The 26,126-nt window shown below is 40.4% G+C and overlaps 1 protein-coding gene across 1 annotated transcript in view; it reads right to left on the reverse strand.

Annotated features, from left to right (window-relative positions):
• The window catches only part of MAST2 (microtubule associated serine/threonine kinase 2), a 360,153-nt gene that overhangs the window by 278,464 nt on the left and 55,563 nt on the right, over window positions 1–26,126 (reverse strand).

Here is a 26,126-nt window from a genome sequence, read left to right on the forward strand (position 1 = left end):
TAAAAAAAGCACTACATGATAAATGATTTTTTTTAGCAAAAAAACAAAAAGAATGGCTTACCACTGCTTGCACAATATGTTCAATAACTTATTTACAACTTCTGAGGATAAATGTTACATAAATCCAAAAAAATGCTCTCTAAAAAAAGCAAAACGTATTTAAAAATATTCTTCAAATTTCATTATAAAGAATGATTATAGGAAGAGTTTTTAATCACTCAATACGTGATGTGAGCAAAAACAAGAATAATGAGACTCCACACCCTAATATGCAGCTTCTGGTTTCCACAGATCTGAAAGAAAGAAGTCAAAAAAGGAATAACCTGAATCAAAGGCTACAGGCTGAAGCATTTATGAGGATTTGCTATGTGCACAGAAATCATGTGGCTATATCCAGAAGCAGCAGCAATGAATACATGAGCTGGCGTCATAACAGCATAAATGTCGACTGAAAAAAAGCTATAACTCCATTCCAATCGACAGCAATCTTCGGATTCTTTCCAGAGCCCAATGTGGTCCACGGTTATGAGAGCTGATAAATCTTGTTTCAGCTGCAGATGGAAGTGTATTATGAATCCAGCCTGCAGTCTCTTTGTGAGCTCCACATCAGTGCAGCCAACCACACACAGGCTGAACAAGCAGCTTATTTGCATAGGGTGGAACAGCAGAGAGCTGGTAAAACAGCAGATCTACTCATCCGCTTTTAAAGCTACAGCATTCTCTTTTCCTAGAATGCAATAGGAGACTGAAGGTTTACACCAAGACAATACAACTGAATGCAATTACCATACTGAATTCTTCAGATCGAGGACTAAAATATAGCTAGGGACTTCATGTTAAGTTTTTCTTTTTTCCCTAGAATTTATCAGCATTTATTATAATGATCAGAAATGGAAGACAATCAGTGGAAAGAAATGAGTCTATCTTTCTTACTTATTCACTCCCAATTTTGTTCAGTAAAACAAACATTAATAAATTCCAGGGCAAAAATAAAATAAAAACTGAAAAGATAGGTCCCCAAGTAGAAGTACATTAGAATTCGCCTGTCACACTCAGAAAACAGTTGAATCTTAATGTAACAGTATTCATTAAATATATACAGAATTGAAATCAACAGACAAAGTAAACTGCATAACAGCAAAGTCTTCAAGTCTGAGAGCATGGAACATGCACATCTGCTGAAGGTCACACAGCTCCTCCTTACCAAAAGTCTGCAAGGAACTCTGCTGCAATAAACACAGACTGGTCAGCAACAGTACGTTAGGTCATAATCTCAGACATCTCCTTTTCAGTCTCAGCACTTTACAGCTTCACTAGAAAGGTTTTCATTTCCACTTTTTCACATCTGTTTTTCATACTTCATAATTATCAAAGTATAGCTAATTTCGTTGCCAAATATTTGTAAATTTCTTCTGTACTGAAATCAATATACAAATAACCCCCTCATTTTCATGTGCAGCAAAACTATTTTACTTTACAAAACACCTGTTTAGCAACTTTATTTATTATACGATAAAAAAAACCCATCAAAAACTCGTTCACTTCTCAGTAGTTAATTAACGTTTTCCTACTGACATCGTTGGCAGGCCAGGAACCACCAGGTATGCAACCATGCAACAGCACAGGGCAGCACACCCAGAGGGGGAAAGGGGCAGAGTCAGGAGAGGCCCATGCAGCTGCGAGTAGACCCAATCCCACCGGCAGTGCAAGAAGGAGGAGGTCCATGTGGTCACCAGAGAACCCCATCCCTCCAGCGGCAAAAGAAGCAAAGACCCACAGAGGAGGAAGTTCATCACACATTCCTCTCATGTGCTGGCCCCGCGATGCTAGCACTTTCTCTATGCTCATCTCACAATGCACGAGATAAGCATACAGGAAGTGGTAGCACCGCATGTTGAATACCACAGGACTGGCACATGAGGAGGAGCCGCAGAAACAGGCTCCAGCTGGACAGCAACTCATCTCTGCAATGGATGTGGCACAGAGTGTCAGCAGCAGCGGAAGAGGAATAAGAGGCCCTGCGAACTCTGCCTGCCTGGGTTACATATGTGTGTGTGCATGGAAGCCTGCCTGGGATGGGTGTGTGTATGTGTATGGGAGCTTGCCTGCGATGGGGGTGTGTGTGTCTGGGAGCCTACCTGGGATTTGAGTTGATGTGAATGCGAGCCTGCTTGGGATTTGGGTGTGTGTATAACTGGGAGACCTGCCTGGATTTGGGTGGGTGAGGGTGTGTGAATGGAAGCCTACCTCCGGGGTGTGGGTGTGAATGAGAGCCTACCTTGGGGGTGTGGGTTAAATGGGAGCTTCCCTAGGTTGTATGTGTGTGAGAGAGAGAATGGGGAGCTGCCTGGGTTGTATGTGTGTGAGAGAATGGGAACCTGCCTGGATTGTGTGTGAGAGAGAATGGGGATGCAAGTGGATCCCAACTTGCCAGCAGCTGAAATTAAAAGGAGGGCCCAGGGCTGCTGGCAGTTCTTAACCAAAGAAGCGCTGGAGATACCTGGGTGTGAGAGAGGGAGCATGTGTGTGCGCGCACATATATATAAGAAAGAGGAGAATGTTCATGCACCACACTCCCACTAATTCACAACAATCTCAGGATGACTGGAAATCAAAAGATACCAGGTATGGAGAGTGTGAATTTTTTTTTCCTTATTAGTTTTATTTTTCTGGTGTTATTTGATGTCTGCTATTTTGAAATATTTTATTGGTGTTTGGTATATTAAAAAAATATGAGTTTTTAATTATTTGATCTTGTATTTGTCAGCTATTTTTACTATAATGATTATGTATTTATTATATTTCATTGTTTTGTGTTTAAGGAATAGTGATTCTGTTTTTTCACTGTTGAACTGCATACAGAATCAGGCATCTTGTGGTTTCCAGTTCAGTTTTTGTCTGCCCGTTTGTATTTCTACTTTATGGTTGCTCTATTCTGTATTTGGTAAGGGTCTGTTTATGTTCTGCATGTGTGACTGAAGTGAGGGACTCTTCTAATAGGAAGCATATGAGTAGTTTAGGGTTTTCAGAGGGTCTAGCCCATATACAACACATTACAATAGGCCTAATATCATATGGGTTCCAATTTTTTTTTAGGGATTTCTGGTTGGCATCACAGCAGTGCATGTAAAGATAAGTGATATTTTTACCTCAGAATACTGTACTTTGATCATTTTCATATAAAATGTTATAACAACTCTGTTTGGGGAGGCCAGAAGAGGGGGGGGGGTGTGCAAGGCTGTAAGATTTGCCTAGGGCGCCTAATACCCTTGTACTGGTCAGGGGTTCTAGGGGATGAGGTAAAGACTTGGGGGATGGAAAAAGTGTTTTAAACTTTGTATCACTGGAAGGAGTTGGGCTTTTTTTTGGGTCAGCCCGGAACAGACAGTGAATGTACGCAACCGGGGAAGCTCGGCTCAGTAACTGTTTGCACACACTGGATCTGATCTTTGGGCTGTGGCTACATCTCAACTAATAAAGCCTCTGTGAAATAACATATGGATATGTAGAACTGACATCTTGATGAAACATTAAGCATCCTACCGGAGTTTAACTGAATGCTTTATATTTAGCATCCTTCTCCAAGTCTGTTTTAAGTGTGTTTACCACTTGTTTTAAACTAGATAGCACTGATTTCCTAATAGTGATAAATCAAGCTTGGTCTATGCATGCGCTTGAATGTGTGTGTACAAATATAGAGTGAATACATTGGGGTTACTGTACATAAAGTGAATGCAAACACTACTGGAATTAATAGGGAAGACAGTCAACAAATATTAGAAGACAATCCTCATATTAGGCGTTCTTTACAGTATTTGTAGAATTGTCTTATCTGATGTTGGCTGTGTTTTTTATTTTTTAATCTATGCATGCACAAAAAATTAAAATATGTACATTTTCCATCAACAGAAAGTTACATTTACAACAGGAAAGCTATATTCCTAAGTTTAAAAAAATGTAACACATGCAATTATCTGGTACAGGCACCACGGAAAGCAAGCAGTTCTTATAATGACCAATAAGCCTTTCTAGCTAGGAGGATTTATTCAAACTTTGACAGCCAGTAGGCATCTTCATCGCTGCACTTTAACATTAACCCCTGAAGAAAGACAATTCTGAAACACTGCAGTACCAGGTTGCTTTACAGAAAAATCTATATTTGAAGTCTCGCTTTAGAAATAAAGACACTCCCAAGGAATGAATATGTCATTGTAGTCTGTCATCAAGAATTCACATCCCTATGACCCAAGATAAGTACCAGCCCTTGATATGACCTCATTTGAGGTATTTTATTTGCATCTTTAAAAAAATATAAATCAAGCTCTTTTGTTTTAGCCAGTTCAAGACCGATGATTATAAACAATAAAGGCACAGTCTAACAGGACATAAGGCACTAAAGAAATATAGTGCAGTCCCCGTGCTTTCTATAAGAGGTCTTTTTAAAGCAAATGTAAGGTTTTTGGTAAACATGAATATGCTTCTGTCTATGTGAGTGAGCTAATTGTATATGTTACATTGGGGTGGGGTTTTTTTCACTCCAACAGTTTTTCTATTTAAGTTTAAAAAATGACAGCGATCAGCAAGAAGAGCTGGTAACTGAAGCAGCATGGAGGAGGAGAAGGATGGAGGGGCAAATAAAGGAGAAGTATGAGAGGTTAGGGAGGAGAACGAGGTGGTGAGTGGGTGTAAAGAACTCCTTTGGAAATATTGTGTACTCCATGGAGTACACCATGTCAATGTTATTCTTCCTTATTTTGTTCAATAATTTCTTCTTGCTGCTTTGGGCTTTCAGCTTAAGTGGAACTGGTCCTCAAGGGAGTCTATGGTGCCATGAGTCTTCATTTGTGACTACCTAGGATTTTCCTCATTTTTTAATTCTTTCCTCCCTATCTAGCTCAGCCATTGCAGAGGCAATCTTTGGCCAGGAATCACAGACCACGGCTCCTTCCAGAAGTCTCTACAAATATTTGCTGTTTCTGGTCATTAGGTGTTGCCACTGCACAATGCCTAAGACTTTTGCCAAGGCATGAAAAGATCAGGGTTTGTATTGAAACACTCAGGATTTGATCCTGTTCTGGGGTATATCCTTAGTCTGAGGTATCAACATGACTGAAGGCTACTTCGCCAAAGCCAATATGACTGGTTGGCAATATGAGCTCTCGCATTGGGTTTCAAGAGCAGCTTCAAGTTGGGTTTACTCGTACCAGACAGGTAGACTGTTAGGCCTGAAACCACTCGGTGACAAATTCAAATGAAGAGACAACAGTCTTCACCCATGCATTTATTTAAAATATTTATTTTCTGCCTATAGCAGACCTAGGCAGATTACATCAAAAACATATTATTTGATAACATCAAAAACATACATATTGCCTAGCATTTGTAGCATTCATAATGATGATCTTTCAGAATACCTTTAGGCGTTTCTTCAAACTTCTGGCTTGCTTCTTGGTCATATTAAGGAAATTGGAGACAAAATAAATCAAAATCTGAACATATTTTATTTGAAAAAGAAGATTATGGCAAGAAGAAATTTTGCAGCCAACTACTAACATCGAACAGAGGACATTGCTACGATTGAAAGTGATGAAAACCCGACTCCATCAATTAAGAATGGAGAAAACAAGAACAAGTGATGTTTATATATGCACAGCAATAAGATAGTATATGCACATGTTATGCGCTTCCATCTACAAGGAAGCTGTAATCTGTCCATTTGGTTACTTTTTTTTTTTTTTTTGAAAGGCTTCTACTTTTGTGGTTCTCAACTCACTACTGTCTGTTATGGCTGCCTATAAGTGCACATGGGCTATTGCTTTTATCTGGAAGGTGGTTTGTGATTGTCTGTGTGTATGCACTCATTTGGTCAGATTTCCTTTTCTAAACATGTGTCTATTTGTTAGGAAGTATGAGCAGGTATAGGTGTGCCTGCTGTTATAAACAGTAAGTTGGCAACACATTTTTGAAAGGCTATGCCCTCCATTCTTCACCTCTCCTCTAGTAGTACACAACCATTTATCATACATACTCAAGTTTCTCTTTGGGTATATTTGGCCCTGTTTCCCACATTAAGGCACTAGGCAATGACATGAGACAGTTTCCTTTGTATTTAAATACTATAAGGTCAAAGTAATAAGCAGCACTGACCCTAATGCAGGTTTAACTCCTGTTTTAGCATAGATTTTTCAGTGCTAACCTAACCCCGGTATGTAATAGGGGTTTAAGTGCCAGAAAAACCAGCATTAAAACAGGAGTTAAAACCCATGGCAAGGTTAGCACGTCTCATGCTAACTGCAGGATAATAAGCTTATTATCCATTACCCTGCAATGCAAGGAGGAAAGTTAGTGGAGAGGCTGCCTAGCATGCTTTCTTTTAGTGCTCCCTCCCCTCTCAGGCACGTCAAAAGCCCTCCGTCTCACCTTAAAAATAAAATCAGCTGGGCTGGAACAGAATTCCCCCACCCTCTCAAATCCCCTCCTACCCATCCAAACTGCCCAGAGCCCTCCAAATTCTCCTCTATCCCCAGGCAACCCCAGCAGGGCAGCCAAGTGGCTCCTCTACTGTCAGTAAAAGGACCAATCCCCTTTCAGAATTCTGAAAGGCCAAACTTCTGAAAGGGAATTGGCCTTTTCACTGACAGCTGACAGTGAAGACCAAGTGGCAGACAATGAAAGAGTAAATAAAGAGAAATTACTACTTATGTGATAATTTCCTTTTCTTTAATGACGACAGTAACAGCAGATGGAGATGGAGCAAAGCTGACATCCTGCTATATATACCCCTTCTCTGACATCAGCCCGCCAGTATTCTCTGCAAAAGCCAGCTGTGGACAACTAAACAATACATGATCATAACTATTAACAGACAACCATTTAAACACAGAGTTAACAGGAAAACAATGAGCTCAGACAAGGAATATAATATCACTAATCTAGGGACTGGATTGGACACTTACCAGGTAATCCCCTGAAACGCAGCCATTGAGAACAACTATAGCATCACCATCTGGCAGCCAAGGCCAGGAAGGAAGATTAACCTATCTTCATTAAAGAAAAGGAAATTATTAGGCAAGTAGTAATTTCTCTTTTCTTGGCATTCAGACAGGTTAATCCATGACCAGTGTGATGTACCAAAGCTACTCCCAAACAGGGAGGGAGGCTACCCGCAGTGCGATCAACACCACACGTGTGAAGGCTGCATCCTCCCGGGTCTGCACATCCAGGCGGTAATGCCTGGAAAGGGTGTGTGAGGAGGACTACATTGCAGCTCGGCAAATCTCAATGGGAGACAACAAACTAATCTCCACCCATGACACTGCCTGAGCCCTAGTGGAATGAGCCCTAACCTGATTAGGCAATGGCTGCTCAGCATCCACAAACGCGGCCGTGATAACCTCCTTAATCCAGCAGGCTGTCGTAGCCTGTGATGTCAGCTCATCCTGTTTACCCCCACCACGGAGTATAAACAGCCGATCCATCTTCCTGAGAGGTTTAGAAACTTCCAAATTCCTCATGATATGCCGCTTGATATCTAAGGTCCATAACAGACAATATTCATCCGCATCTCTCTCCCTGTCCAGAGGCGTCAGGGAAACAGACTGATTCAATTGAAAATCCAAGTCAACCTTCGACAAAAAGGATGGAACATTCGTAGCTGGACCACCCCCGGAGTCACTCGCAAGAATGGTTCCCAGCAATACAGAGCCTGCAGTTCGGAAACAACATGCAGAACACAGTCCTCAAGTAAGTAACCTCAAGGAGAGACTAGGCAGTGGTTGAAAGGTGGGACCCGCCAAAAAATCCAAAACCAGATTAAGACTCCACATGAGTACCAGCAACCATAAGGGGGGCAAAGATGCTTCTTCTCTTTCAAGAACCAGGCCAAATTCAGATGGGCCGACAAGGGTTCACCATTCACATCACATCGGAAACAGGCAAGAGCCACCACCTGCACCTTCAAGGAATTAAGGGCCAAGCCCTTAAATCAACCCATCCTGCAAAAAATCAAAACATAGGCAAAGGAAGAGGAGAACTTGCGCGCTCAAAGCAAGGTGGAAATCACAGCAATGGAATATCCTCGCTTCAGCAACAGAGCCCTCTCAAGAGCCATACCATAAGACTAAATAGATTAGTCTTATGGTATGGCTCAGATCTTCGAGAAGAATAAGCCCCTGCCATAGCAGATCCCTGTGGACCAATAATCGGAAAGAAGAGTTCACCAGGAGAATCTGCAAATCAGCATACCACAAACTCCCGGGCCAAACTGGCACCACCAGAACCTCTGAATTATTCTGCCCAACATGGGCCATGGGGAAAAGACATAGAAGCTTGCCTTCCAGCCACTCCTGGACAAGGGTATCAATGTCTAAAGACTTCAGATCTCCTGCGACTGAAGAAGCGAGGAACCTTCACACTGTGTGGTTTCCAGCAAGTCTACAAATGGGAGGCCACAGTAGCCCACTATGAGCTGGAACGCTTCTTTGGACACTTCCCATTCTCATGGATCCAGAGTCTGTCTGCTGAGAAAGTCGGCTCTTATTTCTTTTCCTGCAGTATGTGAGGCTGAGATCTCCTGAAGATGTACTTCTGCCCATTCATGAGCTGGGCTATTTCCTGCAACACTTGCTGACTCTTGGTTCCTCCATGGCAATTGATATAAGCCACCATCATTGCATTGTCCAACATCATTCGGACCACTGAACCCTGTAAGTGGTCGATGAATCGCAAGCATGCCAACTGAACAGCACAGGCTTCCAGCTGATTGAGGCTCCAAAGAGACTCATCCATACGCCAGCGCCCCTGCGCTGTCAACTCCTTATGGCTAAATGAGAAGGGAAGGAAAGCGTGGTCAATTCGAGGTCAGAGAAAACTTTTTTTTTTGCACTGATTTTGAAGTAATGACATGCAAAATGGCCATTGAGTAAAAAAAGCTGTTTAGGACGCATTTTTTTCACACCTGCTCTATTTACATGTCATTCGCTTCCTGCATCCAGTGGGGACTACTTTTTAGCCTGGGTTTTAGGACATTGGCCCTAGTGTTTGTTTACACTGTCCCTATCCCCTATATCACAAAACATCCTGCAACTTTTATTGCTACTAAAAAAAAAAAAAAAAAAAACAAGATACTGCAATTTTTGGAATCCAATGAATTGCAAGATTCGAGAAAGCATGGTTTTACCAGAGGTAAATCTTGTCAGAGTAATCTGATCAACTTCCTTGATTGGGTGACCAGAGAATTTGATCAAAGGGTAGCCCTAGACATAGTGTACTTGGATTTCAGCAAGGCATTTGGCACGGTTCCGCATAGAAGACTTATAAATAAAATGTGCATCCTTGATATGAATCCTAGAGTGACTGACTAGGTTACAAACTAGCTAAGAGGGAGGAGACAAGGATAGTGGTAAATAGAGTTTTCTCTGAGGAGGAGGTGTGCCTTAGGAATCGGTCCTTGAACTGGTTCTTTGCAACATTTTTGTGCACAACATAATGGAAGGATTGTCGGGAAGGGTTTGTTTTTTAGCCGATGATACCAAAATCTGTAACAAGGTGAACACCCAGAAGGTGTAGAAAACATGAGTAGGGATCTAGCAAAGATCAAGGACTGATCTAGGGTCTGGCAGCTAAGATTTAGGGCTAAAAAATATAGGATAATGCATTTAGGGTGCAAAAATCCAGTATTGGAGGTGAAATTCTTCTAAGCACAAAGGAGGAATGGGATTATAGGAGCAACTGCCAAACAGGTGAATAAAAGCAACAGTAAAAGCCAGAAGGATGTTTGGCTGCATAGGGAAGGGAAGGGAATGGTCAGCAGAAAAAAGGAGGCTATATTGCCCCTATATAGGTCACTGGTAAGACTTCTTGGAATACTGTGTACAATTCTGGAGACCTCACATTCCAAAGGATATAAACAGGATGGAGTCAGTACAGAGGGTGGTTACGAAAATGGTCAGTGGTCTTTGTCCTAAAGCATATGGGGATAGACAAAGGTCTAAATATGTATACTCTAGAGGAAAGGCAAGATAGTGTTGCAACCATCCCTGCCCGACGGCTTCACTCCGCCTACCTTTCTTTTTCTGCAACTCCTCCTGCTCCCTGTGGACGTCTGGCTGCCGCGGCATCTGCCTGCCATCTTCTCCGGCGTCCCCGGACCGGCTTGAGCGCTGCCTCTCGCCATGCTCCTCAGGTACCTTAGGGCGCGCGCCACGCAGCCCTCATTCTTATTTCCTCTATGGCGCGAACCTCAGGGGCGTCCCCCTGTGATGACGTCACTCTGCCTGGATATTTAAGCCTATTGTTTATTGCTAGCCGTTGAGTTAGCAAGGGATTCCTACAGATGGAATTCACTCTCCGTACCCAGCTACTCTGCCTCCAACTTCTATTGGACTCTTTTCTGCTAACGGGGTACCCGCTCCTCGGGAGCCTCTCTGCTTCTTTCAGGTCGCTATCAGGAACCGGTACTCGCTCCTCGAGGGTCCATGTTCCCTGACTCGCTGCCTGTGTCCATCTCCTCTTCTACTTGGAAGAATTTGCTACAGACACCATCTGTGAGTACTACTACCATCTACTCCTCAGAGCTGTTTTCCTGGAACCAGGTACTCGCTCCTCGAGGGCCTGCCTCCGTTCCAGCACCAGTGCCATCTCCTACGTGGAACTGCTGCATGAGTACTTGCCAACGAGTCTCTGCTCCCAGGGATCTAGTACTCGCTCCTCGAGGGCAAGCTCTCCCTATCTCGGGGCTGCTCCATATTGGGGACTCTGTGAATGTCTTATTGTACTCATTCTCTCAGTTCTTTTCACTACAGCACTGCTACCGGAGGAACCGCTGTTCCAGTGCCCTGAGGAATACTAGCCCAACCGGGCTCCCTCTTCTACTCACTACCGCCACCTCTGGTGGCTTCACAAACTGTCCAAATAAAGATATAATCTGTGTTTGTGTGTCAGGAGCTGAGCCTGACCTGTGGCCCCTCATGGGACTTCCCCCAGTGGGCGTGGTCAGATGCCACAGTGTCCAAGGGTCCACCCAAACCTTACAAAACATAACAGATAGGGGAGATATGATAGAGACATTCAAATATCTCAAAGGCATCCATGGCATGGAAGAAATCTTTCAATGGAAAGGAAGCTCTAGAATGAGGGGTCATGCGATGAAGTTAAAAGGGAATAGACTCTGGAGTAATCTTATGAAATATTTCTTTAGCGAGAGGGGTGGATGAGTAGGACAGCCAATGAGTGGAAGTGGAGTAGCCAAAAACAGTATCTGAATTCAAGAAAGCATGGGATAAATACAGAGCATCTCCAAGGAAGTGATGAGAATATAAGAACATAAGAAATTGCCATGCTGGGTCAGACCAAGGGTAAATCAAGCCCAGCATCCTGTTTCCAACAGAGGCCAAAACCAGGCCACAAGAACCTGGCAATTACCCAAACACTAAGAAGATCCCATGCTACTGATGCAATTTATAGCAGTGGCTATTTCCTAAGTAAACTTGATTAATAGCCATTAATGGACTTCTCCTCCAAGAACTTATCCAAACCTTTTTTGAACCCAACTACACTAACTGCACTAACCACATACTCTGGCAACAAATTCCAGAGCTTTATTGTGCGTTGAGTGAAAAAGAATTTTCTCCGATTAGTCTTAAATGTGCTACTTGCTAACTTCATGGAATGCCCCCTAGTCCTTCTATTATCCGAAAGTGTAAATAAACGAGTCACAGCTACTCGTTCAAGACCTCTCATGATCTTAAAGACCTCTATCATATCCCCTCTCAGCCATCTCTTCTCCAAGCTGAACAGCCCTAACCTCTTCAGCCTTTCCTCATAGGGGAGCTGTTCTATGCCCTTTATCATTTTGGTTGCTCTTCTCTATACCTTCTCCATCGCAACTATATCTTTTTTGAGATGCGGCGACCAGAATTGTACACAGTATTCAAGGTGCGGTCTCATCATGGAGCGATATAGAGGCATTATGACATTTTCCGTTCTATTAACCATTCCCTTCCTAATAATTCCTAACATTCTATTTGATTTTTTGACTGCTGCAGCACACTGAGCCAACAATTTTAAAGTATTATCCACTATGATGCCTAGATCTTTTTCCTGGGTGGTAGCTCCTAATATGGAACCTAACATCGTGTAACTACAGCAAGGGTTATTTTTCCCTATATGCAAGACCTTGCACTTGTCCACATTAAATTTCATCTGCCATTTGGATGCCCAATCTTCCAGTCTTGCAAGGTCCTCCTGTAATGTATCACAGTCTGCTTGTGATTTAACTACTCTGAATAATTTTGTATCATCTGCAAATTTGATAACCTCACTCGTCGTATTCCTTTCCAGATCATTTATATATATATTGAAAAGCACCGGTCCAAGTACAGATCCCTGGGGCACTCCACTGTTTATCCTTTTCCACTGAGAAAATTTACCATTTAATCCTACTCTCTGTTTCCCGTCTTTTAACCAGTTTGTAATCCACGAAAGGACATTGCCTCCTATCCCATGACTTTTTAGTTTTCGTGGAAGCCTCTCATGAGGGACTTTGTCAAACACCTTCTGAAAATCCAAATACACTACATCTACCGGGTTCACCTTTATCCACATGTTTATTAACCCCTTCAAAAAAATGAAGCAGATTTGTTAGGCAAGACTTCCCTTGGGTAAATCTATGTTGACTGTGTTCCATTAAATCATGTCTTTCTATATGCTCTACGATTTTGATCTTGAGAATAGTTTCCACTTCCCCCTTAAATGCAATTTCACCCACCCATCCCGACCCCCCTCACCCCTGCCCTACCCTTTCCTATCCCACCCTGTTCACTATCAACTATTCGTTTCGAATTACTCATGCAGAAGTTAATTATCTAAGGCTTCTGTTATCAACTTCTCGTAAGACATCTGTACAATTAGGAATAGGAATATTTCATAATACCATGTATTCTAGACATTGTTTTTTGATCATTTATTTCTTCTTTTAAATGCTATTTAAAAAGCTCTATTTAAAACGTTAAGATTTTTAGACATATAAGACTTTGTTTTTTGTCATGTATATTTTTTTCTCTTATGTTTAACTGTTATTCAAAAAGTTCTTCAAAATGTTATTCAAAAAGTTCTTCGTTATATGTAATTGCCCCCAAGCAAGTTTATTCAACTGTTCTCTGTAAACCGATTTGATTTGCATATAATGTAAGAAGATCGGTATATAAAAACCATAAATAAATAATAAATAAATAAATCATCTTTAGATTATTCTTATGTTGGTTCAATAAAAGTTATCACAGTCTACAAAGAATCTAGTTTTGCTTTCTCTTATAAAAAACAAAAATAAAACTTTGTATATATTTTTTCAAAATGTCCCCTTCGGATACAAAGAGTTTTCTATCTCTTAATGGTCCCAGCTCAAAAATCTCTCTGGAAACAAGTAAGGCCAAGCAGATGACAGCTCTACTGATACAAAACAGCATCTCTTACTTTTCAATTGGGCAAAATAAGATGATGTATAACAAGACAAGACTGAAATACGCTAGGCTAACATAATATAAAATTAAACATAATTATCCTAAACCAAACCAGGCACTGAAGACAGTCTCTAAAACAGCTGCTCCTCCTCAGTTTAAATGCTCAGTTGTTTTACATGACCTAGAAATCAGTGTCCTCATAAGTAAAAAACAATTATATGCTAAGATTCCTTTTTTCTTGCAGAACACTAATTTGATATAGTACGAGACTGGAAAATATGAGCAATGGAATAAATATGAGCATGTATTAGTTTCCTTGTCTGCCTTTACATTTTTTTATAAACAGATTTTAAACAGTGTTTTGTCACTCAAAGCTTCTAAACTGCTCTGGGGCACTAGTTTAAAAAAAATTAAGTGGTACCCAAGATCCCTGCAGGCTGACTCTGACATAGCTTTGCTTGCCGTGCCTTTTCCGTTTTTTTACCATCATGCTTAAGCATAAGGGGAAGTGAGGATATATCCTCTGAAGCACTCTCCCTCTCGATTTACAATGCTGCTGAGGGAGTTTTGGGTTATGTAATGGGGCAGCCACCCATGAGATCTCATTAAGACCCAACAACCACTCACTTCCTCTAATACTTCGAGAAGAGTCTTCTCTGTATTGACACGCACCACAGAGGACAGTTTTTAATTACTCCCCCGGGCTACAATATTCTCTAGAAGCACAAGATGTCCCGTTGAGAGTATCGAAATCTACTTCAGTGCTGGCAAGTACTATCAAATCCAACACTGTTTGGAGTGGAGTCAGAGACAGGGAGGCATCTGGCGATTCAGCTTGAGGGGATATGGACCCCTCCTTCCACTTACCTCCTATGCTGTAACCTTGGACTGCTAGCAGAAGGTGAGGAGACTGGGCACCCAAGACAATTTTTAAACAAAATATTGGGCTGGCTGTGATGTGGGTGCTCATAGACCCTTAGTCCCTACTGCAGATATAATTTGTAAAAAAAAAAGCAATGAAAAGGCAGTGAAACACTTTTTGACATGTCACACAAAAAGTCAGTATTCTCGTTCTCCTAAGTTTTTTTTTTTATTTTTGATCATAAGAACTTTAAAATTGCTAATAATTATTATATAATAATTCTGCTTCAGTTTTGTGCTTTGCTTTTGCTAGACAGGAAGACGCCGCAGGCTAAATAGAAAATGCTGTATTAACAAAAGGATCTGAGCTACAGGAACTATGTTCAGAATTAACAAGTTCATGCTGGCAATATAGGTAATTGCAGGCCCATTTGCATACACAGCGAGGATAAATTTAAATACAGAGCGAGAACAAATCTACATAAGCCATTCAGATTGTTTATGGTAAAAGGCCAATCATAGAATTTTGACAATTGTGTAACTGGTTTAGTGTTGAAATGTACAAGTGTAAAATCCTATATAATGGCTTATCAGCAAAATCATTTGAGAGAGAGTTTTATACTGAATACTGGTACTTTGCGTAGCACTCTGCCAATATCTCTCTCCATGAGGCCTTATTATATTATTCTCTAGTATCTAATAAAGAGAAGTTTTTTCCACAGCTGTTGGCTCTAAACATCTCTTTCAGTAACCACATCAGTTGGCAGGATAGGGTTAGAGAGGAGGCGACAGTCATGTCGGGAGGTAACAGGTAAGGGAGATCAGGGGAGGAGGTAGAGTCATCCTGTTCTTGCATTGCCTAGAGATGTTCAACCAAATTTAACCCATTAGAGCCAAATATTGCATTACTCGACTGAATTTGAAAATCATACTCTTGGCCCCTTTCTTATACACCTAAATTTGTGTGGGTAGAGATTTTACCTACACAAATTTATCCAGGTAAAGGGGGGGGGGGGGGAATTTGAACTACTAGGATTTTCCTGGCTAAAATCTGGTTTTAGCTGGGTAAATAATCTCAAGTTATTTTCAGAGCTCACATCTCTTCTTTTCAATACTAAACATATTTTTTAAATATTTCCAGTAGGTACAGAGTAAAGCGATTAGGAAAATTCATATACCGCAAACTATGCCTCCTGGTAGCACGCTCAAGACTTTTATTTTGAAGAACCAAATTATCATTAATAGTAGCAGCCTCCAAAGCCTGAATATTTTATTTATTTATTTATTTGGACTCTTTTATATACCGAAGTATAGCAAGCTGCCTTCACTCCGGTTTACAGTTTTAATAACTTGTTACAGATAAAGCATAATGTAAACGTGAAACAAACGACTAATTACAGTTAGATCATCAAGCAATAGTGTACAAACAGGTGAGGTGTTATAGTATACAACCATCTAAACGGGATTTACTGAGTATAAACAGTGTAGCGACAGATAAAGATAAACATGTAACATAGTAACTTAAAAGTATCATCAAGCAACCGGTGTGTTTTTAATTCTCTTGAATAGGTAAGGAAGGGGTTGAGAGGGAGTCGGAGAGAGACATACTAAAATTAATCAAAGGACACTAATTAGTAGTCAGAGGGTAAGTTAGAAATGTCGTGGGCGGAGATCACACAAGAAATTAGTTTGAGCAGAATTGGGAGGGATGAGGTGTCGGATAAGATGCATTTAGCTTATCCTACGCCATCTGTGAATGTTTGTCTAAATATCCACGTTTTGAGCTCCTTTTTGAACGCGTTGGTGTCTCTGATTGTGCTGAGGTAGTCTGGTAAAGAGTTCCATACTTTCGGTCCTGCAATTGAGAAGGCTCTGTTCCTAGTGCTGGACAGTTTAGCTGAAGGAAGAGAGGGTATGACTAGGTGCAGTTTGCTGGTGGTTCTTGTCGTGCGTTGTGATTTGTGTTTTTGAATCATGTTTTCGAGGGTGGTGTTATCTAGCAAAAAGTGGATCCTCAACCTCCAGTTGCAGATCTTGGTCCTTAATAAAATCCTGATTTTATAATTTTGACTCAATCTCTTTCATATCTGATTTCAGTCGTATGTCTTGATATGGACCTCTCCAGGCTACTAATGGTTCTACACATCTCTACACATCTCTTTCTACACATCTCTTTCTACACATCTCTTTCTGTTTAATATATTAATATTTAATATTAAAATACTTCACCCCACACAATACGGGTTCCGCAAGACCTTAAGCACTGAAACTCTTCTCTTATCACTAACTGACCATCTCACCATGGGCTTGGACAAAGGACAATCGTTCCTACTAATTCTACTGGACTTGTCGGCAGCCTTCGATACGGTCAATCATGCCACCCTCCTCAACCGCCTTTCAGACATTGGAATTACAGGCTCTGCTTACACTTGGTTCAAGTCTTTCCTCTGTAACAGAGGCTACAAAGTTAAAATCAATAATAAAGAATCTCCCCGCTACAATTCCTCACAAGGAGTTCCTCAAGGCTCCTCACTATCCCCAACCCTTTTCAACATATACCTTCTTCCTCTATGCCAACTGTTAACCAACCTACAACTAAAACATTTCTTATACGCCGACGACGTACAAATCTTGATACCCATCAAAGAAACCATCTCTAAAACCCTCAAATACTGGGAAAACTGCCTACAAGAGATCAACCAACTCCTCGCTAACCTAAACCTGATTCTAAACTCAGCCAAAACAGAACTCCTCCTCATCTCCCCTGAAAATAGCAACTCCCCACACTCTGCAACAGTTAACACCATTGCTACACATGCAAGAGACCTAGGGGTAGTAATAGACAAACACCTGAACCTAAAAGCATTTATAAACAATACAACCAGGAACTGCTTCTACAAGCTGCAGGTAATCAAGAGAATGAAACCACTACTACACTTTCATGACTTCAGAACAGTCTTGCAATCAGTAATTTTCTCCAAGATGGACTACTGCAATTCAATATTGCTAGGTCTCCCAGCCTCATACATAAAACCACTTCAGATGCTACAGAACGCGGCAGCCAGAATTCTGACAAATTCCAGAAGAAGAGACCACATCTCGCCAATTCTATCTAATCTTCACTGGCTGCCAATACACTACAGAATCCTACACAAGTCCATCACCATCATCCACAAATCCATCCACTCACAGGCCCCTCTCAACCTCCAAATCCCCCTCAGAATGCACTCATCATCCAGACCTATCAGAGACGCCTACAAAGGCTCCCTGACCGTTCCTCCAACTAAATCTACACTCCATAAGGCACTCAGAGACCGGGCCTTTTCTACAGCGGGCCCCTCTCTTTGGAATACCTTACCACCGGACCTTAGACTTGAACCCTGCTTACCAACATTCAAAAAAAAACTTAAGACTTGGCTATTCAGGCAAGCCTTTCCGGAGTCAAATATCCATTGAGAGACCTCACTGCACAATGTTAATATCCATAAAGAGACATCACTGCACAATGTAAATAAGTTACCTCTGTAAATTTTTACGCTACTATCCTTATTTCCTTCCTCTCCCAGTTCTACAACCTTGTTTTATTGTAACTTTTACTTCCTTTGCACTTGTTAAAAGAACAGTTTTTGCACCCCCTGTTATATGTAAACCGGCATGATATGATCTTATCATGAATGCCGGTATAGAAAAACCTTAAATAAATAAAAAATAAAATAAATAATATGCTTCTCCATGATGTATGGAGGACAAGCAGCTGTCTGATCTCTTGGGAAGCAGAAAAATCCTCACAAGACTCTTCAGATACTTCTGTCAGCTGTGGTAATCATCCATCTGATCCTGACACAGCATTCAACTGCTAACAAAGAAGCAGCAGAACCTCATAAAATTGTATACATACTCACACATATATACATTTATACACACACACACACACACAAATGAAGAGATTTTTCTCTAACAACAGCATCTAATAAACTAATAGCATCATATATACCGTAGCAGTGGTGTGTTCTAATCAAATGTTGACTTCCTATCCACTTGTTTATAATAATCTGTCATTAGTATCCATGTGAACTGTGTGTAAGATTATTGTTTTTTTTCTGCCATCAAGTATTTAAGTACTGTCCAAAGTGACTATTTCAATTTTGGCATAGCTTTTGAAGTTTATTTTGCACCAAAAAAAAAAAAAAAGAAATATGGCCTAGTCTGCCTATCCACACCAACTATTCAGCATTCCTACTTCTGTATTTATCCCAGGCTTTCTTGAATTCAGATACTGTCCTTGTCTTAACCACCTCCACAAGGAGGCTGTTCCATGCATCCACCACCCTTTCTATAAAGAAATATTTCCTTAGATTACTGCACTACCTGTTCTGGAATCACAGGCTCTAGAACAGTTAACACAGGTGTACTTATCTCCTCAGAAGATAGAATGACAAAAATAATGGCTTGATCAAGCCTCTGAAGCTAATTCTGATAAGGATACCCAATATTGTAGAAAGCACCCAACACTGCTGCCGTATTTAACACTTCATAAATAGCCAGCAAATGCTTTACCACTAATTTCTAAGTTTATTACCTTTCACTTGGTAAGGATAAGGGAGTATTCAGATTTTCAGTTGTCCTTGGTTAGTTTGGACTATGTTCATCTTTTATAAAAATCACAAGCAGAGGATATATCTAAAGCTACCCTGATAGTTTCATTCATTTTGGAACCCAACTATAACTGAACTTTAAAACTTTTGGGGGGTAATAAATCTGTTTTGTTTATAGGTAATACAATTTGAGTGTTCCCACATATCCCTAGAGTAAAATAAGTTAGCATGAAATTCAAAGCAGCTCCATGACATTCTGTCTTAGGGTACTGAACTCTACTTGAAATTAATGTCTTAATTGATCCGAAACAGTTTGTGGTTTTAACTGAAAAATCCAGGCTTGTGACACCCCCCCTCCAATCTTCAATGGATCTTACATCCATAATCCTGATGTAGGTTTTAGAAAGGTTTTGGGTAAGCATTTGCCTTATGAACAGCCATTTTAATATTGCATTTAATGTCTGCTGTGTCTGTATTTGTTTACAATTTTTAGCATTGTATTACGTTTTATACTAATTTTTGTAAATTGAATCTTTTTTTTTGAGGACTTGATAGGGCCTTTGCTATATACAGTACAATTATTTTATTTTATTTTTATCTAAATTTATTTCTGTTTCAAGTATATTCTTAGAAATACTGTTTAATTAATAAATAAAAAGTAGTAGTTGATCCTGCACATTGCTAGAGAAATAAAAAAACAGACTGTTCCCTTAATGTGTTTTTCAAGCATACAACTTCTTGTAAGTATACTCCCAAGAAAGAAGTACAATGCTAATGAGTGGGTCTTGCCAGCTGTCCCCTGCCAGTAATGCATGTGGTAGCTTCAGGGTATAAAAGATTGTTTAATTGGTTCTTGCTTTGTTCTCTTTCTCCCATCCTCTCAAGCATCCTACTCTACTTTACTTCCTTCCAAACCCTCACCTCACTACCTAAGAAAAGTCTGAACTAAAATTTGCTTTCCAAATTTCAATACAAAGCATTCACTTTCCATTCACAGTCACGAGATATCGAAAGATAAGGATAGGCCATGGTAGGCACTCCCAGCTCTATGTTCAATGCACCATGCTCCAGTCAGCCAAAGCAAATCATAATTATAAAATAGACCTCCTGGAGACCTTTTCAATTTTCCCAATGTATTACAGAATGTCAAATTGGCTCCAGTGTCCCTCCCAGCAGACCAATCTCACAGTACTTAACATTTCCACAAAAGAAGGAAACACAAATCCTAAGAAGCCAGTTTCACTGGGCAACCTACTCCATTTCAATTATCCCACTAGCAACCACTGCCATACAATTAAATCAAGGACTAAATCCATACTTTGTAGTAACTGCTGGGAGAAAAAATAACTCCATTAGATTTTCTGCATGTAGTGTGGATGATTTAAAATTTAAAAAGGATAAACAAACACAGAGATATAAATCTAAACCAAGATTTATGGCAACTAAAAACAGTGCTTAAAACATTCTAACTCAACAGGAGCACATGTCTTTTTCAGACACTAAACCATTAGTAAGTTTGCTTAACTTGACAAATCAAAACTATGACAGAAAGCTGTAAGCCAATAGAGAGATAATAATTAGTGTGGAAGTTCCTCAGAAAATGAGCTTTGCTGCAGAGCTGCTGTGTAAAAACACCTAAAATGGATAAAATATCAGCAATATTTGGAGAAGCTTAGAATAAACTTGTGCTAATTGAAGTCTCCTGCCTTTACAGATGACATAGACATCTTATGGTGAAGAGCACAAAACAGATCCAATTTCCAAACCCGCACTCTGACACTTTGTACTAGTCACTTGACTTTCCTATATATTCCTAAATGTAACTTTTAAACCATAATTTAATTCTTGTAAACAAGGAAGATAATGTCAAATAATTTTTTACATTAAGTGATGAAAAAGCTAAATTCTCATCAACTAAATGAAAAACATTTTCTCTAAATCAAGACAAACACTTCTACAATTTAGAAAACTTCTGCTATTCTGTGTTCACCAAACCAAAAATGATGCAATTATGCATATTTTACTATGACAAAATACAAGTGTTTTACTTTTCCCAGCAATACATCTAAGATTTAAATACAACATTCTGTCTTCCTCTTTTACTTTGATTCGAGACATTGAGACTCATTTAAACATCTAAAACCAACAATGAGAAGACAAAGAAAAATCAGGAGGCAGCACAATGACATCATCCTCATTTTGAGTCTTGCTCCCTAAGGATCAACAAGCTTAAAACTAAATGCTTTGAAATTGAAAATTTAAAACTCGAACTAAACCTAGCACAGTAGGATGTTAGTCCTCACATGGGTGAAATCATCAGATGGAGCTCGATGTGGGAAACTTTGACTAGGCACACTGAGAGGCTCAGCATGCCCTATAACACATGTCCACGTGGGGGTCCCTCTTCAGTCTCGTAACATAGAATTACGATGAAAAATAAAAATAGGAGAAACCCAACTTCGCGGGGTGGTGGGTGGGTTTTGTGAGGACTAACATCCTGCTGTCCTAGGAGAACACCTGTTACAAGTAAGCAACTCTGCTTTCCCCAAGGACAAGCAGGATGGTAGTCCTCACACAAGGGTGAATCCCTAGCTATAGGCTGCTCACAAATACAAAAGGGAACCAACAGACACCTAACCAGGTGCCAATGGGCACAACACCACTGGTGCTATTGGTAACAGAGGGAGAGACAGCCTGAACCCAAACAATGGGCCCTAGGTTGGGAGAGTTGGGTTCTACACCTCAAACAGGTTCCTGAGGACAGACTGGCTGAACCTACTGGCACGTCAGCCATCCCTATCCAGACAATAATGGGATGTCAATGTGTAGAGAGAACTGCACGACGCAGCCTTGCAGAACTCCTCCACAGGAACTGCTCACAAGTGGGCCACCAAAGCTGCCATGGCTCTGACAGAATAAGCCTTGCTCATGCTTCATTTTTGAAGGGGTTAACAAACGTGGACAAAGGTGAACCAGTAGATGTAGTGTATTTGAATTTTCAGAAGGTGTTTGACAAAGTCCCTCATGAGAGGCTTCTAAGAAAACTAAAAAGTCATGGGATAGGAGGCGATGTCCTTATGTGGATTACAAACTGGCTAAGAGACAGGAAACAGAGAGTAGGATTAAATGGGCAATTTTCTCAGTGGAAAAGGGTAAACAGTGGAGTGCCTCAGGGATCTGTACTTGGACTGGTGCTTTTCAATATATATATAAATGGTCTGGAAAGGAATACGACGAGTAAGGTGATCAAATTTGCGGATGACACAAAATTATTCAAAGTAGTTAAATCACAAGTGGATTGTGATACACCGCAGAAAGACCTTGCGAGACTGGAAGATTGGGCATCCAAATGGCAGATGAAATTTAATGTGGATAAATGCAAGGTGTGGCATATAGGGAAAAATAACCCATGCAGAAGTTACACGATATTGGGTTTCATATTAGGAGCTACCACTCAGGGAAAAGATCTAGGCATCAACAGCTCAGTGTGCTGCCCAGGCATCCAGGCATGATGGTCTGTTGTCCTCAAGGCTCATTGGCGGTGGCCTGATGGGGCACTGACGGGCAACCCGCTTTTATAATAATAAAGAATTTTAAAGACTTGTTATCTATCCCCCTTTTTTTTTTTTTAACTAGTTTGTAATCCACAAAAGAACATCGCCTCCTATCCCATGACTTTTTAGATTTCTTAAAAGCCTCTCGAGGGACTTTGTCAAACGCCTTCTGAGAGATCCAAAATGGCGTCTCGAAAGAAGGCTGCGTGAGGAAAGCGCTCTTGATTTGAAGAATTTCCGCAACGAGAATGCCTCATACGAAGAGAAAAGGGAGAGTCCGGGCTGAAACTCCGACAATCCCGACCGCAGCCCTTTCTCAACCTGTCATAGAAGGCTTCGTCACGCCGGTAAATAGACCTCCGGGAGATGAGTCTGTGGCAGCCGCTGGCTTGGAGCGGATTCCAGCGGCCTTAGACCTGAATACCTTAAGCCCCGGAGCTCCCGTGGCTCCCCTACCGCCGACCCACATACAACCCCTGCTTCTGGGTCAGAACGTTCACCTCAATGAGGCAGTAACGGAAGGCCCTCTCGGAGTGGAAAGGGAGGAGAATGTTGTGGAGACTGGCTCGGTTATGGTGACTCCCGAGAATCCTCGGCGGCAACAGCTGAGTGAGATCAGAGTAAAAAATCTTAGAGCCTCACCGACGACATCAACGCCAGAGGGGCAGGAAGAAATGGCGGCGGCCTTAGAAATCAGGCACCAACGCCGTCAAGAAGCACCGGTAAGCGTTATTTTACCTTCTCTTGAGGATCAAGGGCAAAAAATTACTTTGGAGAATGTATGGACTGTGTTATTGGAGCTGAAAACCTCAATAGTGAATATGTCTAGTATTATTTCAGCTACACAGAATCAAGTACAAAGTTTGGACCCAGTAGTGAAACAACATACTGAAAAGATTGAAAACTTACAAGAACAAATTACTCAAATAAAAGAAGTACAGGCTGGATTGATAAAATCTGAAAAGAATAATATAAGAAGAGCAGAGAATATAGAGAATCAAGCTAGATATAGAAATTTGAGAATACTGAACTTTCCCCATGTAAAGTTGATCTCTCCCATGGAACAACTTAAAAAGTTTCTACAAGAAAATTTGCAAATTTCTTCAGATGCTATACCTTCTATAGAAAAGATTTTTTACATTAAAACTAGGGAGAAGCCAGGGAAAGGACAAGAGAATATAGAAATTTTAGGGATTTATTTAGGGATTTTATATACCGATTTTCTTGATACAGATCAAATCAACTCGGTTTACATAGAACGATAGTACATTAACAGTAACTAGTCAAACCTCAAAAGAGGAGACAGATTAGGAGCAGGAAGTAAAAGTTACATTATAACAATGGTGAATAACTTGGAATTGGAAATGAAGAGACAGATAATCAAAGTAGAGAGATATAACAGAGAGAAGGGGGTTGAAGCCAACCTCAGGAGAATAACTCTAGCATTATAACGTGATTATATGACATTCTACTAGTTATTGAAGTACAGCTGATTGAATAATATCTTAGTAGAAAATAGTCTAGGAGACAGGAAAGGCTCTACAGAAAAGCCAAGTCTTCAGTTTCTTCTTAAAGTCTATGAGGCAGGTTTCCTGTCGAAGGTCTGGGGGTAGTGTATTCCAAATGGTGGGGCCTGCTGTTGAAAAAGCCCGGTCCCTGATTGTTAATTTTTGTACCAATTTGATTGAGGGAACATGAAGGGATCCCTTATAGGCATCTCTCAAAGGTCTAGCTGAGGAGTGTAATTTGAGAGGGTGTAGTAGGTCTAGTGGAGTCTGGTGGTGGATGTTTTTATGAATAATGGTAAGGAATTTGTGAACAATTCTAAAATTAATTGGAAGCCAATGTAGGTCTTTTAGAATGGGCGTGATGTGATCTCTGCGCTTAGTGTTGGTCAAAATCCTTGCAGCTGCGTTTTGGAGTAGTTGCAAAGGTTTTAATGTAACAGCTGGTAGACCTTGCAGGATCGAGAAATACAATCACAAGACTTGGAAAACCTAACAGGGTTCCTGGAACAGTCTATGGAAGAACAGATAGAATTTCGGGGAACTCTTTGTGTAAGATTTGTTTTCTCCTCGGACAGAGACACTATTTTGAGGTTATTTCTCCGTAACAGGAATAAACTACTTTATCTTGGTGGAAAAGTTTGGGTTTACCCGGACATCACAAGAGATACGCAAATCCGCAGAAAGCAATTCCTTCAGATGGCTCAGGAAGTAAAAAACCTGGGTACATATATGGTGATTCGTTATCCTAGCAAATGTGTGGTAAAAATAAATACTCAAAGATATGTGTACTTTGACCCTCAAGATTTACGTAGTTTTCTTGATTCACATATTTCCTTAAATAATGCTACCTAAGCTTCCCACAGGATTGGAATTAAAATTGTTGTGCTTTCTTTCTTTTCCTAATTATAAAAATTTATTTCCTGCGTGCCTAATTTTTGGAAATTTTGGATCTCCGATTTCTTTATAAATTGGATGTATAATCAATAATCAGTATTATTCCTTTATGTAAGTTTGATTTAAATCAGGTAAATTACTTGTTTGATTATGAATATATGAATTTTTGCATTGGCATGCATTTAAATTTTTGCTGTTTATGTAAGCTGAAAATTAATAAAGAATAAATAAATAAAAAAAAAAAAAAACCCGCCTTCTGAAAATCCAAATATACTACATCTGTCGGTTCACCTTTATCCACATTTATTAACCCCTTCAAAAAATGAAGCATCTCTTGATAATTATCGCTTGTTCATCAAACAATGTCTATGTAATTTTCTGCCTGTTATTTTATGTTAGATCATACACATTTTGGAAAAGCCATGTTTTGAGCTCCCGTTTGAAGCTCTTTCAGTGATCAGGCGTAACCATTCAGGTACAGAGTTCCACAGCTTGGAGCTCACTATAGAAAACAATTCTCATTATTTGTGTCAGATGAGTACTCCGCAGTGTAGATACAGTCAAGAGTCCTTTGATTTGTGATCTGAGAGGAAGATGGCGCCGTGCAGGAAAGCATGTACAGCCTCACACAGAGCAAAGCTCCACAGACAGCATAGCTAATTCAGCTTGCTTATCTATGGGAAAATGTTCATTAGCTGTCAAAGTATTTGAAGCATTAAGCTGCACCACTACACCATACATGAATTTAGATACTGAGTGGGATCTCTGTATCTGAGGGAGGGTGTTTTTTTATGAGTGTTTAAGTTTTAACGGGTGTGATGCAATGTTCCATCTAAGAACATGGTTGCTTTGAGCAAAAATGTTAGTTTCATTACTCTGTGAGCACTAATTTCTTTGATGCCTATCAATTTTATGCTAACAGCGACCCAATCCTTAAAGGGAACATTGGTAACATCATGCACACAAAGTCTCTCACATACACACTAACACTCAATCACTCTCATTCCTCTCTCACACATACACATTCACTAAATTTTCTTCCTCTTCCACACATGCACTTACTTCAGTAACTGCAAACCCTTCACTGCCAAAACACAAACCTCTGCAGCAACAAAAAAAAAAACAAAAAAACACATCTACAACCGTGCCATGGTGAGGACAAAAACAACAAACAAATTCATAAGGACATGGGATAAACACTCCTAAAGATTAGAGGTTGGAAATGAAGAAAAGGGTGCATGGAGGTAACACAGAGCC

The sequence above is a fragment of the Rhinatrema bivittatum genome, chromosome 10 (genome assembly GCF_901001135.1).
Source record: "Rhinatrema bivittatum chromosome 10, aRhiBiv1.1, whole genome shotgun sequence".
In the NCBI taxonomy this organism is placed as follows: domain Eukaryota; kingdom Metazoa; phylum Chordata; class Amphibia; order Gymnophiona; family Rhinatrematidae; genus Rhinatrema; species Rhinatrema bivittatum.